Raw genomic sequence first — 14,383 nt, 5'->3', positions numbered from 1 at the left:
TCCTTTTATTGTCAAAACAGTTTATTACTTTAATATAACAAATATTTCTGTATTTTTTTAGTAAGTCTACAACAAAAATGCCAGGTCGTACTGCTTTGTGGTAGATGTTGCATTTTGACTCTCCCAAGACTGAATACTTTATAAGAAGATATATATTTCCAACATTGAATTGCCTTTGAAAATCAGATGATATTTTTTTCTTTTTTCTTAAATATAGAAGTGTCTTCTCTTCCTTAGCTACTGTCATAAATCAGCTACTGAAAAATCCTAGTTTAGAGGAGACCTTCTGTATTATGAAAGCTTTGTTGTAGAATTATTGGAATGCTATACCTTTAAAATATATTTTTAAGGAAATCAGTAAAATTCCATGCAATTCATTTTATGCTGAATTCATAGTTCTGCTGTTTAAGCAGTCACAATATGGTTACATCAATATTGTGGAAGAAACATGAAGGAAGTGGACATTTCATCCTTTAAAATTATTGCATTAAAACTGCAGAAGACACATAAATAGTACACGTAGAGCTTGAGGTAAGGGCCTAAGTAGGGTGTCATTTTGTTACCAGGATTAACTTAGTTTATTAGACTTAGTTTAAGTCTAATAGCTCTGATTTTTTTTCTGTAGTCAAAACAGCCTGCTTCTGTTTTCATTCAATCTGTTTCATAGGGATGGCTTATTTCTTCTGGAAAAAGGAATTGTAAATTATAGGCACTCACTGAAGGATTTTTAGTTACTTAAATCTTCCTTACAATGGAAAGCCTTCAACAATGATTTCTTCCCTTTTTTTAAAACTGTCCCTTTTATCACTCAGCGTACTACTAAAACCATAGTGCTTATTTTGGTGTATATGTTTTATTTTGGAACAGACTGCATAATTTTGGGGAGAATTAGCTGAGATAATGGATTGCCAGGTTGGACCAAAAATTCTGCAAGGAGCAGTGGGAGAAAACACAAGGCATACCCATCTTACACAAAAATTAACACATCAACAGGGAGCTTAGAGGAATGAGAAATTTCAGAGACATGACAAAACACACATCAAGGGTTTTTTTTGCTGTGTGCTTCCTTTTCAGAGTCTCCTTGGCTTATTTTGTCTGTTGCTGTTTCTATTAGATTTGTCACTTAAAATTCTCTCCAAATGGAATTTCATGAAATCCCAGAAGGCAAGGAGATTGGTAAACCTGCTCTAACTGCTCTAACAATATCATGAAACAGGGTTTGAATTACCAATACACCCGGGAATTCTAATGCAATTATGAGTGTTTACTTACACCATGTGTTTCTCACTGAGCCTCGGCTGTATCAGGATAAACCAAAGGGAGCTAATGTTTTATAGATGGTAAGACTCTGTTTGTTTTCAGTAGGGCTAAGTCTCCCAAAGCACTCAGACACACTAATTAAAGTAAACTGCAGAGGCCCATAATAAAATATATGTGTTTGGAGACTGTGAGATGAACTCCACTGGCTTATTAAAAGTCAAAAGAAAAATATACATTATTTATGACTTCAAAGGGACACATTGTGAGCTCCAGTTTATTTAAAGGATTAACTAAGCATTGGTTATTGGTGACCATCTGAACAGCTTTCCTTTCACAGTTCATTAGTTATGTCATATATGTGGGAAGTCATAATTTGGGTTTAGATCAAATATTATTAATCAACTAAATTATGGAGGGTACACCAACAATATTAAATGTAATCTTTAGGAAAATAACACCTCACAAATCCACTTTTCTCCAGTTGCCCAATTACATTTCAATACATAAACAAAAAAAAAAAAAGTCCAACAGATGTATGGCAAGTTTTATAGAGCTGCTGATCTCTGGAGTGGATTTTGTTTTCGTTTTTGATTTTTTTTTGCAATTAATACAACACATTGAAAATACCAAATGGAAATGGAATTGGAAAGGAAGAACTCTGTAGGCCATCAAGGTCTTTGGGATATACCAGAAGTATAAATTCACCTACCATGAGTACTGTTGCTTTTAAAAAAAATTACCAGATATGTGGGAATGAGGGGGAACCCAGTGTTTCCAGTGAAAAGGGAACTGGGAGACAGCATTTTCTTTCTCATCTTTGTCAGTCGTGTACCCCGTGTATCTTTTTTCTCATTTTTCTAATAATTTTACTTACCCAGCTTTTACTTATGAATTGAAAGCTTGTATGGAAGACATTTTGCCAAGCAAAGACAAGCAGAAGTGCCCACACACACACACTCATGAGCCTGGGAAGTGACATATTTTTATCACGTTCTTCTGTCTCTCCATCTTTCATGATATCTTTAATACAACTCAGATTTTAAGGGAGGAGAAATTATAAGATTCAGGTTTCTAGCAATAGAGCTTAAATCAAAGATTTCGATAAATTTTGCATGGGCAGTTAGAGTTTGCTGATATTTTAATTAAATTGTCTCTTAAAAAGTGTCAAAGTTTATTGTTTTTATATGTAGCTGTTTAAATAAACTCAATTAATTCAAGGTTACAAAAACACTTATTCATGTGCTATGTGTTTAATTCACAAGAGATTTTTAAGGCTGTTTGTATTTTCACTGACATGACTTAGGAGAGCAAATGAAAATTGCAGTCCCTTTTTTTTTAAAATATGATAGGCTGGGGTAGTTTTTTTTTAATATTGTATTGTCATCTTTGGATCAACTAAACAAATATGCCACCGTTGGTACTGCCTCAAACTTGTAGCTTTGTTTTTCTAATATAAACATTGGGGGGAATAATGGGGGCAACACGCTCTACAGCCCAAATCAGTATCACTCTGCTGTTCTACCACTGAACACTGAAATCCTAAAATTGAGGGAGACTTAGCTATCCTTCGTATTTTTCACTCTGTGGATCAGCAGTCTGTGTTTCTGAAAATAAAAATAAAATAAAATAAAATAAAATAAAATAAAATAAAATAAAATAAAATAAAATAAAATAAAATAAAATAAAATAAAATAAAATAAAATAAAATAAAATAAAATAAAATAAAATAAAATAAAATAAAATAAAATAAAATAAAATTCAGCAGTGGAGGTCTGTTTATTGCTGCTTGCAGTTTGGTCCTTTTTCCCAAGCTACCAACAGGCAGTGGAAGTCACTTTATTTAGAAATAAATTCTAAAATAGCAAAGCTTTGCCAAAATTTGTAAAACACTTATATCCTGCTGAACAACAGAATTCACAAATATAAGTATTATGATATATATGTATAATGCATATTTGAACATTTAAAACATGTAAAGTTATATTTATAAAGATTAAAAAACTCTTCCAAAGGTCACAAAATCCCACCATGCACCTGACCCATTTTACAATTATAGATAACACCTTACAGTGATGGTTCTCACCTTTTGTTTCTGTGATGGGTTTCCCCATAGCACCTTTAACAGTCAGCTGACATAATTGCTGTTTTCCCAGGCATTTACCAACCTGGGAAGTGAAGGAGGTGATCATGATTCCAGATCCAGATCCCACATTCATGGATGAGTAACCATTTCATAAGACACGACTCACATGCCTTGAGTGGAGGTGTGCCTGACACTTCAGTGCTCCTTCCCAGATGATCCTTCCCAGGCTTGTAGGGAGATCTGGATTTCTTGCCAGATGTCCTCTCTTTCTGCATTGTACATAAACAAATGGTCTCTCAGTTTTTCTCCAGGGTTATATTTTTATGAAATCTTTAGATTTATATGTCCTGTAAAAGCAAGGCTTTGTTTTAGAAACTGACCTACATTTAGAAAAAAAAGGAGAAAATCCTCTGAAAGGTTTGAAGATGAAATACCGTAAATTTTTTTTAAAAAAGTTTTTTGCAGATGAGTGTTGCTCTGTTTTATTCAACTGTTTGGGGAAAAATTGTGGTTTAACATAAGATGGTAATTTATCTCAGCCAGTAAACCTAAAGCTTCATCTTTAACATAACTCTATCATGTCGTATTTTCTTCAGCATGAAACAGAATTTTGGAGGTTGGACAAAGAGACACCGTTCAAAATATCATGCCAGTTCTTCATCCTCTACTAAGGACTAGTATACAATTGGAATTATTGTGCTCTTTCCCCCTTTTTAGCACTCTATGGTGCAAATTACATGAAAAGCAGTACTAACAAATCTACAAATTAATTTAAAACAAACAATCTCTCACAGGAAACTTGACTTTGTGGACGTCACTGTGAAAAATACTTCATTCAAGTTAGCTTCTAAACTTCAGGACTTCAGAGTAATGCTGTATATACTTTGAATTAAAGTAATTGGCTTGCTAGATTGACTAGAATAAAAGAGAACTGACACTGATATGCAATATTTTACCACCTAATAATGCATCATTTACAAAGACAAATTGTAAAATGATGAACAATAAATCTTGAAATGATCATTGAACTTAGAAACAACAGTACATTTCAGACAGTGGCCTCAATGGACTAATGAGTGCTCCTGCCCTTTTCTATATCTGTAGCCCAATTTGTCTGATGACGAGTTTTCTTTGAAGTCAGGTTTAATTTACTACCTATGAGTCCTTTAATAGGTGTCTCCACAGCAGATATGCTTACATGGAAAATCTTACATGGAACAGGTTCGCACCTTACATATAGAAAGAATGCATTGTAGGCACCCCTGTCATAAAATTGATAACTGCAGTGTTATGAGGTTTGTTTTCTGACTTCCTTAATAGTATGCACAGGCAGAAGGTCAAGGTCAATAGCTAATACAAGTTTCTTAAACTGTTAATTGATCATTAAATTGCAACGAAAGTAATCCAAGTAGATGTCTTCATACATTTGACTTTATGCTTCCCTTTTTGCACCAAGTAGTATAAGCATAGCAAATTCCACTGGTTGAAAATTTTACTTTTTTGTTTGGGATCTTTTTTCCCAATGTTGCAATGCATATTTTCCTACTAGTTTTTACTTTATTTTTGTTGTGGACTATAGTAAATATGTAAAAGAAGTTTACTAGGAGAAGACAACTGAAGACAAGATTATGTTGACTTATGAATTTACTTACTGGTTTAAGAACAAAATGTGTCTTTCCTTGGAATATATAATATATAAAAATACTCTTAGAATTGCTGAGTGATTAAATTAATATTAACTTTTTATTTTTAAGCAACTGTAGAATACTCAAACACAGGAAAAAATGGTGTTCTTGGGTCCAGCTAAATTGCTATAAATTGCTGTAAATAGATGCTGTTTCATGTGTATGATAAGGATTCAATTACATAAAATCCTTTTTTATCCATTGGAGACAAAGAAAAAACTAGTTCTAACTAGCATATTTTTTACCTATTACACCCTCAAATTAGAAATTAAGCTTCTGCTTATAATTAAGGTATTATAAGTGATAATGAGTAATGATAATTGCTGCTCATGAATGCAATATATATGCCAGTAGAACAACATCTGAGCTAATGTCAGGAAATTTGCCCCGATCACAGAAGCTGAAAAGAAAAAAGTGGTCTTAAGATACAACACTAAAATGAAGATTAGGAATGCTTTCCAAGCTATTATTCACTGTAGATTATTTTATCTGGAAGCTCAATTATAGAACCCAGCAGGAGACTGGTTGTAAAGCAGAAAACCTGACTCGACAAAGACACATGGGCAAGCAGACAGCAGAAAAGAGTAAAGCTTATTTGCTTTCCAAATCCAGGAGTAACTGGGAGTCTATAACTATACTCTCACAACAGAGCAAGCCCTCTGCTGAATCAGTAGCTGAAGCCACTTATGCAAACAGAATCTGGCAGAACAGCCCAGCCATGAGAAGGGAAGATTAGCAGAGGTGAGCAACTTTGCCCCTTTCTTCTCTGAGAGCTGGCTTGACATGAGAGTACAATTTAAGGAAAGTGAGATTTGGGCAAGATGTGTCATAGCGGAGCCTGGAAGACTGACTGTTTTCTACCTTCTGGGTCACTATTTCCTGTTTGCACAAATATGTTTATATATGGAGTTCTCAAATGTTTATTTGGAGAATGTTTTTTTACCCTTTTCTTATGTGCAACGCTGTCTTAAAGTGCTTATGAGTACTTGGAAATCAGAAAAGAAACAAATTTACTTACAAGTTACTAGTTTATTTTTGAGGACCATAATTAAAAGCATTTCTTCACTTAAGAACCCAAGTAGCAGAGGTAAGCAATGGCATCTTGACGTTAAGTCTGCCTTACTTCAAATGTGTGTTTGTTGGTCCCATTCAAGTGAAAGACTGCTTGGGTAAAACATCAGTGACATTCTTGTCTAAAAAAACATCAAAATTTTCAGCTAATCAGGATTTATGCAGGCAAACCTTGCCCCTCTAAAGAATATTCAGTAAATACACAAATAGAAATGTGTTTGTTTTTCTTAGAGTAAGTCAAAGTATGAATAGGAATCTATGTCACCTTTGAAAATGAGGCTGCAAATACAGGAGTGCCCTCTGACAATTAATAGTAATGTTTCTTACAGAAATAATGGAAGTATTGAGTACTTTTTATTCCTAAAAAACCCAAATTCAGGCATTTTTAAGCTTCTTGAAAAACTGGTATTTTAAAATAATAAGCACTTTAGTCCCCTAAAATAATAAGCACTAAAGGCCTTTAAAATAATAAGCACAGGCTTTAGAATACAGAAGAGTTCAGTCTAGGCAGAGGAGGCTGTCATACCTGGAAAGCATCACCTTCTGTACCTGGTTTAGTTTCTACCACAGTTTCATGAAGGAATAGTGTTGAAGTGTTCCTGGTATCTGGTGCTGGATACTTCTGGGACAGCCCAACATTGCTTGTGACATGAAAAACGCTCTGCTAGTCTGTGTGTCCTGTGCCTGCTCTCTGCAGACCTTGTGCATTGTCAAATCCCACTGGATTCCCTGTTGTGCATCCTTCTCAGGGGAGAGTCTGCTTAGCCAGCCAAAGGTTGTCATGGCAGATGCTTTGTTTTTATTCCTATATGAGAATATTCTACCTTTTTCCTAGATAATTTTTGATCTTAGATAGTTGTTTAACTCTCCAGTGATTTTCACCTTGCAGATTCATTACATAATTTTCTAGTTATTCTCTGATTTTTCCACTAATAAGAATGTAAACTGGTTTACTTATCTCCAGGGGATTGATACCTCTACAAAATGTCAGGAAGAGGGATAGCTAACTTTGTTGAATTTGTTTTCTCTATCATTAATGGTAAACACCATTTTTCTTTAAATATTACAGAGTTTTTTGGTCATTGTTTTGCTGATGATTATTACTTATAGAAGGTATGTTGCCAGCTAAAATCTAAATATTTTGGCATACTCCTTAAGATTTGGTATTTCTATGTTGTATCCATCTACATCTTCTCAAACTATAAGGTCAAAGGCAATGCCAAACAAGAGGAGCGAGAGATTGCATCCTGATTAATTCCTAATTTTGCATTCTGGGATCGTTGTGTTCCAATAGAACGGGGTGAATAATTCATTGTGAACATTTGACCACTGTTTGCCTGTTTTTCTAAATGATCCACGAGCCGATCATATTTCAACAAAACCATTTCTTTTATTGCATTCTCTCCACACCACTTCTTCATGCTTTCTGTTCTCTAATTCAGAGATTCCCAGCATCACTGTTGCCATCTCCCTTCAGAAATAGTTTTATTTACTCTGTTTTCTTTCCAGATGCATATGCCATGTACACTTTCTCCTTCTGATTCACAAACACTAAGTAATTAAAAATTACCCTTGAAAAAGTGAGAATAAATGGGCTATCATGGTGTGTCAAATGCATTGCCAGGTATAACAAGGCCATGTGTCCAAGTTGCCTTTTGACATCCCTAGAAGGTCTTAAAAACATCCAGGAGTACCAACCTGTCATGGTTATGTTCATTACCTTTCCTTTCTGTGAGATGATTCTGTCACTTAATTTTGAGTCATATATATTTTTCCCTCTGTACCATCCCAATAAACATAGGATGCAACAATGCACTTGGTGTTAGAGATCAAAAGGACACTTTGCCACAGAAATATTGGCATCTGTTCTTCCTTAGGGTTGGCTACAGACATCTATTATCTATTGAAAAAGCTAATATCATTTAAAGAAAATCTAAATTTACTAACACAGTGTGTTTGAAATTTGGCACACAGAAAATATGTGATTTTTTTATTTTCTTCACTGGTTAAATGATCAAAAAGTTTTGAACTTTCTGTAAAAAAAAATTTGAAGGGAACCCTGTCATTACTAGGAGTACATTTTTTCTAGCTCAATTACAGAAATTCATTGTAGAAAATGTAAGCTGCAATAGAAATTTTCCTCTTTTAATTAATATGCCTGTCAATGCCAAACCATTCCACAACTCCTTATAGTGAGTAAATTTCTATGTCTCTTTACCCTGTCACTATCACTACTAGTAGTAGGAGGAGAAAGAACAGAATATATATATGATGTATATAAAACTGAGAATTGCAGTTTCCTCCACTAGAAAGAACTTTTTCCACTCAGCATATCCTTTTTCCACTCCTAAGCATATCCTTCTACCCCAACCTAGGCAAAATTCAGTGTTTTTTTACTGTTTTGTGATCTAGGAGACCTAAATTTCATGCAGTCTTAGAGTTACTAGAGCCGTTTCTAGTGTTTGATTGGGTAACAACCAAGTTACCCAACAAACAGGTTGAAATACACAACCTGTTTTCTTTGGATGTTTATCTCTGCCGGTCAGCCCAGCTACTCAGTGATTAAGAGTAAGCAGCTATTCCTCATGTCACCATGGAGCATAATCCTTAGTATGTAGTAAAACCAAATACATACATATTTCTCTACATCCATGACATATTTTGAGTGAGGCTGCATCGTTTGAGGTCACTGGGGAAAAAAAGACAACAAAGAGTTGTTTCTGAACCGTGACAAGAAGAGTTCACAGGCATCTTGGCAAGTTTACCACTACTTTGCCAGCAAATCTGGAGAGATAATACTTAAGGATCTTCAGTATGTGAGAAGGGGAGAGTAGGCTAAGTTTTGGCTTTTTACAGCAGTTTGTTCTGGCAGCCATTCATTGCATTTGTGTGGCATAAGAAGACTGTGGATTAACACATGTTTTGTCATGCTCCTGTACCTTCCATGTGACTGAGCGTTTGTCAGATTTGCTTCTTTGCAAACTTCTGCTTTGAACTTGTAGGTCAGATAAGAAAACTTTCCTGAAAATTTGGCCTAGAATCAAAGGACTTCTGTGTAAATTTCTCCTATTTCATTCAAAACTGGGAAAGTTTACAAACAGCGCCTCACTCTACCTGAACTCCAGCTCCAGTTTTGCATCAACTGTGAATTCAAGCCAAACTCTAACCCAGAGCAACCCCTGCATAACGAGCATTCAAGCCACGTGACTTGAAGCATCTTTAAATCAATGTTCCAGTGAAGCTGCTTTGCTTTGTTTTCAGAATTTGTAATAAGTGCTTCACACTCCTCTAGTACCTCTACCTAGGAATGAAATCTGCTTGATTTTAATTTGTGGAAATAACGTGTATTCCTCTGAGAACAGCAACTGTTTTTTTCAAAAATTACAAATGGCCAATGTGCTAAAAATCATGAAGCATCCCTGTGGCTTTCTTGTGGTGGATAGTCCTTGAAATATTTCATAAAGAGTAACTCATACTACCTCCTTAAAGACAGAGAAGCAGAGGAAGGTTAAGTGATTTGATGAACTTCTCTGGAGAGCTGAAGACAGGGAGTGTCTTGGCAAACTTGGCATTCTGCACCAGTACCTGTGACAGTGTTGGCTAAGTTCACATGCAGCAAGTTGGTACACATTTCCTGATAGAAAGTCAGAAGCACTATGCAGGTATAAACAGTGAAACAACTGTGATTTCTGTTCAGGGACAAGCTTCCTTTTCCTCTTAAAATTTTCCACATAATAGGCTGATGTTTAAAACATCATCCACTATATCCGGAAATGTGCAAAACTAACAAAAGGGCTTATTTTCTCTTCTCCCACTGCTAAATACATAGTTTCCCCAACCATATATTAGGCCATTTCTGAGGTAATACATATAATTCAGTGACAAATCCACTTCAGCCTTCATAATGCCCTTCATTTTTACTTCAAAACATTCACTGACTCTCATGGATTTGTACTATTTAACACCCAGATAAAGGTAAGCTGCCTTTTTTAATAACGATGGATTACATTTTCTTGTTACATGCTCTGATTCAATTGGATTTTTCACCATGAGCACATCCATTCCAGAGAAAACAGTAATGCCAGTGTAAGAATAATTATAGTTATTAGAAAGGTAAACAATCTAAAACAAAAATTAACATCAACAGAAATTAAGTTACTGCTTCAAAGGCCTGCTTTTTCCTTCCTTTTGCAGAAGTAGCTCTACATTTTTTTCTTTACAACTATATTATTAGAAACAATAGAGGAAGGCTGTTTGGTGAGACCTTTTCTACTAGACTGAAGCACTGCCAAAATTCTTCCAGAGAGGTGACTACCAGTGCAGAGGAGAGCTTCCACACCCTTCAGAATAGGGCTGCTCCTTGCTAGGAAGATGAAGTCGTGATGAGATAATACCCCAGACTCCTCTCTGAAGATGGCAAGACGTTCACAGAATACTGCAGTGAGTGGTTGTATTTCTATATAAAAACTGAAGAAGTTCCAGTAACTTTCTGACCCTCACAGAAGTTCAGTGCTTAAAGTGAAATTTGCTGAAGGGTCTGGTGTCCACCTAGCTGAATCCAGCCTTGAACATGCTGCAGTGCTGGGCACTAATGCATCAAAGCATACATAATATACACTGGTAATGCTGGAGTAAATCTCTCTGCACCTAGGAAGGCTTTTGAATGTATAGCTGAGTCCTATTGAAGGAAACAGCAGCTAAATGTGCACCAAACTGGGGAGCTGCTGAAATGCTTTGGCTGAACTGGGGCCTTAGATAGTCATTGCTCCTTCATATAGGCAAAAAAGGTCAACCCATTAAAATGTGTACTTTAAATGGCTTCTCCTCTGAAATTCATCCAAGAAGATTTACACACTCTAATATATTTTGAGATGTTCCTCTGGGCAGAATACCATGTTGCCTGCACACCTGTCCTGCTGGACAGATGATCTCCAGGGGAGAAAAGCTCGTAAAGATCTGGTTATTTGTTTAGCCACCCTGTCTCAGACATATGGAATTATATAACCTTGTTTTTGTAGGATTACTTTGCTAAAATAATATGAATATCATGTTTTTTTCCTTTAAAACATATTAGAATATAATGTTGCCCTCAGAGAGAAAATGGGAAGATGTGCAGCTCCTCCTGTTTCATTTCCTGCTTTCACGGATTGTTGTGTTACTAAAATATTTTTATTACAGAAGAACTCGAAGCAATATACATTGTTTGTCAGAGGATTATTTATAGTCCCTTTAAGCTGAATTTCTGTAATGAAATCCATTTACAGACATTCCACAGTGCCCTATGGTTACTTGCTTATGCAAATGAAATGTGACCCTTGGAATAAGCCTCTTGCCCTTGCTGTCACCCTCTTTGGCTTCAAAGGTCTGCAGACAATCACTTCTTAAGTGAGTGGGTTTTTTTTATATTTGGTTTTGAGTGGGGAAAGAAGAAAATGAAAAGAGAAAAACCTTTTCATTGCATGGCTTTCTTGCAGAGATTCATAGTGACTGACTGGTTTTGTGAGATAATGCTCATTTATTTTAGATGTTAATAGGAACTCTTCACTTATAAACATTCTTCTTAGATTATATCCTCTTAAAAGTGAGATTCTTATATAACAATTTCAGAAATTTTCAAGTGATTTAAGTACCCGGAATTAGGTTTTCTTCCTCAGTTGCACTTTGGATTACAAATTCAGATATCTGGTTTTAAAGGTTGTACTTCTGGGTTCACAGATGTGCAGTTTCAGCCTGACATACCTGCAGAGCAAATTCTACAGTGGCCTGTATGTATGAAAAAGTCCAAAAAAAAGGTGTGAAATTTTTCTCTGTAAAAATGATCTTATTTTATGACTATGATTGCAGTAATCTACACTGATAGAAATCAATGAGTGAACAAATAGATGCTATAAAGAAAAAGTATGAAGATACAACAATTTCAGAGATGTAGAGAGAACAACTTTTAACAAAAATTAGTTATTCTGCATCTTTAATTATTATCATCTTCTGTCATAAAACTCAAGAATTTTGTGGACCTTACCACAATAATAAGGGCTATATTTACAGTTAATTGTATATCCCAAGTCACGAGTCACTGTATTACTTGTATTTCATATGTTTCTGAAATCTCTGGCATCATATTAAAATTTAGCATGCAACATCCTGGTACTAATAGTTTTAGGATACTTTTTTTGAAAATATTCATAATAGTTTATGATCTCTTTAATGAAGCAAAACAGTCATAAAAATGATGAAACATTTTGACTGCAAAGAGTTCTGTATGGATAGGAAAATCAAGGGAAATGCACCTTGAGATGGTTAGTTATGTTCTTTTCAAAGAGGAAAATTTCAGCAAAAACCAGTGGCGGAACCACTCGTTTCTCATTTTGATGTATGACATCGGTAAATAAAATAAACCAATTTCAAATAACCAGGCTGTCAACAATGATGTTATCTCAGCTATAGTACTTGTCAGGAGCATAGTAGGCCTCCTTATCACCTGTCTAGTTTCTTTTTAAGTTTCATTGCATGTGGAAGTTGACTACCTGGAGTTAGTGTCCACTTAGGGCAGTTGTGGATATCTCATTTACTTCAGCATTAACAGAAAAGCTGTGCATGTGAGTATAGACAGTTTTGCTGGATCATATTATTTATAGGTGATTCCAGCTGGTTTTTATTACAGAATTTTTGTATCTTAAGGCCACGTTGAAGATAAATAGACAGCTGTGACCCCACATAATTCTGAGGCCTTTTGCGATAAGTGGGGCTCAAAAAAAATGTGAGGTAGCAGCTGAGATTATCTGAATAGAGGATTGCAGCCCTGCATACATTTTATTACCTGCACAAGGACATGGGGGAGAGTAAATTCCGTAACTCCGTAACTCCATGGACTTGGTGCTTTTTATTATTTCCTGGGCTTCCTCCAGTCAGCACAATAGTTCAGTGTCATCATCCATGAACCAGAATGGAGCTCCAGATTCCAATATTTACCCATTCTTCTGCGTTCTGCAAGTATCAGCAGAATGGGGCTCCCAGTCCCTTCTAGTTTTTGTTACCCCGGTCTAGAACTGTGTCTGGAGAGAAGGTCTAAAATTCTATCTCTGTGACAAGCTACAGAAACAGTGACAGAAAAAGCAGCTAGACAACTAAAGAGTAGGGAAAGAGGCACTTGGTTTTGATGATCCATTGAAAATATGAAACGACCTCAGGGAAGGAAGAAATTGGTAGAATAAAAGTGGTTTAGAATGAACCTTTGGTTCTTTTGTTTTAGGAATTAAAAATTAATTACACTGAATTATTATTATAATTATTATAGGAAAATTCTTCCTTGAACAAATTATCTTTATTTTTGCATCTTCCACAGTATTCTCCTGAGTAAATGTGATAGGAAAGTCATTTTACAAGCAAGTTTTTCTACTTTTTCATTCACTTTCTAGAAATACAACAGAGAAAATTGAGGTCTAATTTGTAAAAAATAGAGAGTATGCACAAGTGCATCTGAATTCCAAGCTAGACCTGACTGTATAAGAGAGAAAACAGTTCTAGTACACTGTAAAACCAAGAGCCAGTGTCTCAAAATCTGGATAAGCACATGAATGAATATTGTTACCTCAAATTCACCTCCCTTTGCAATGACAGGTCAATATTTGTGATACAGCTGGATACAGTATGGGTAGGACTATAAGGAAATAAATAATTCAGAATACATAACAGATCAAGAATGACATTCACAATAACAATGCCTAGAGCTACTCACTCAACAGTGACACTGAGACTAATACTGTATTGTATAGCTACAGGAGATCTGAAGTAAAGTTGTTCAACAGCTATGGAAACTTTTGTGTCAAGACAGGGCCTCAACTTCCTTGGCATATAAAATTTGTATAAACACTTCCTGGTGAGTAGGTTGGCACAGTAGGTTTTAAAGATTCTGCAGAGTGAGAATGCATGAAGACATAGATCCTGATGAGCTCAATTATCTTCTCCCTGTGACTTATACTTAGGTTATAGTTGTGGGTATCTATGTCAATAAAAGCATGATGTCCTGCTGGTTATGGACAGATCTCATGAGAATTACTTGTGATTTTAGTATGAGTTCAGCATCAGGCATTGTTTCCTTCCATTAAATACCTCATTCATTAAGAAATGCTCAGTTTCTTGTTGAAATATGTCTCTTCACCTGACTGTGTTTTGTCTAGGATTACTTGCTTGCAATGAAGTGGGTCAATATGATCCCCCAGAGTGCAAGTGCTTACTTCCTTTTCAGGAACAGTACAGATGATATGAGTGTTCATTCTCCTGGATG

This window comes from Pseudopodoces humilis, chromosome 6 (genome assembly GCF_049639895.1).
Source record: "Pseudopodoces humilis isolate 2021_Gansu_Grassland_sample_001 chromosome 6, ASM4963989v1, whole genome shotgun sequence".
NCBI classification, from domain to species: Eukaryota; Metazoa; Chordata; class Aves; order Passeriformes; family Paridae; genus Pseudopodoces; species Pseudopodoces humilis.
The sequence above is the reverse complement of the archived record's forward strand: the minus strand, read 5'-3'. Positions refer to the sequence as shown.